Genomic DNA, 1,393 nt, shown 5'->3' with positions numbered 1-1,393 from the left:
GAGGGGCTCTGCCCTATGCCAGAGAGGAAGGAATGCTGCACAGAGAAGTCAAGAAGAACCTGAACAAACAGGTCTTGTTGGGTTTTCCCACCCAGTCTGTTAGTGTTAGATCATACCCCTTTTGTCCAATCACATTTCTACATGGTTGTCCATGCTTCAATCATGCCTACATAATGAAGCTTCTATAGCAACCCAAGAGCACAGGGTTAGAAGATCTTCCAGATAGTTAAACACATGGAGGTTCCTGGAAGGTGGCAACCTGTGGAGGTCATGAAAGCTCCATGGTCCATTCCCCATACCTACTCACATGCATCTGTTTGTATCCTTTGTGATATTCTTTATAATAAACCAGTTAGTGTAAGTATGAGTTTCCCTGAGTTCTTTGAGCCATTCAAGCAAACTAATTGAATCCAAGGAGGGGGTTGTGAATCCCTAATTTATAGCTGTTTGGTCAGAAGTTTCAGAGGCCTGGACTTGCAAGTGGCACCCAAAATGAGGGGACGGCTTGGTGCCTGAGCTTTTATCCTGTGAGATCTAACACTGTCTTCAGGTAGATCGTGTCAAAATTGAGTTGAATTACAGGACACTGGTGTCTGCTGCACAACTGCTGTCTTGCTTGCTAGTGGGGAGAAACCCCACACATTTGGTCACAGATGTTTGTCTTCTGTGTTGATGATTGTGCTGTTAGAGCAAAGGAAAAACATAGTTTTTTTGTGTCATATTTTTTCCTATTCAGATGAGCACCTCACCCTGAGCTGACGTCTAATAATATAAAGGCCAAGAGTGCAACCCCTTTCCTCCCTCTGTGAAGGTAACGTCCTCAGAGCCAAGGAGAGGAGGCTCAGAGATGATGATATCTAGGTGTTAACACTCTACTCATATATTGAATTGCTCACATTTACACTTTTCTTCAAGTTATTATAAAGTATTTTAATTTTGATGCTAGTGTTTTATTTTTCTATTGTTCATTTATTGTGTAAAGAAATACAATTAATATTTGCATATTGTTCTTGTGTCCTGTTACTTTTATAAACTCATTTATTAATTCTAAGAGTTTTCAGTGAATTCCTTAGGATTTTCTAAATATGAGATTATGCCATCTGTGAATAAAAACAATTAAACATTTTTTCTTTCCAAACAAGATATCTTTTATATATTTCTGCATTTCTATTCTTTTCTTTCTTTCTTTTTTTCTTTTTTAGCAACTGTTAACTGGGTTCTGGCTAGCACCTTCAGTACAGTAATGAATAGATATGGTGTAAATGGATACATTTATCTTGTTCCTAAATTTAGAAAATAATGAGGCAGAATTTTTTTTTCACTTCTTAAAAGATGACCAGTAAGGGGATCTTAACCCTTGACTTAGTGTTGTCAGCACCACGCTCACCCAGTG

Source organism: Galeopterus variegatus, unplaced genomic scaffold, assembly GCF_000696425.1.
Source record: "Galeopterus variegatus unplaced genomic scaffold, G_variegatus-3.0.2 Scaffold8533, whole genome shotgun sequence".
Taxonomy (NCBI): domain Eukaryota; kingdom Metazoa; phylum Chordata; class Mammalia; order Dermoptera; family Cynocephalidae; genus Galeopterus; species Galeopterus variegatus.
The sequence above is the reverse complement of the archived record's forward strand: the minus strand, read 5'-3'. Positions refer to the sequence as shown.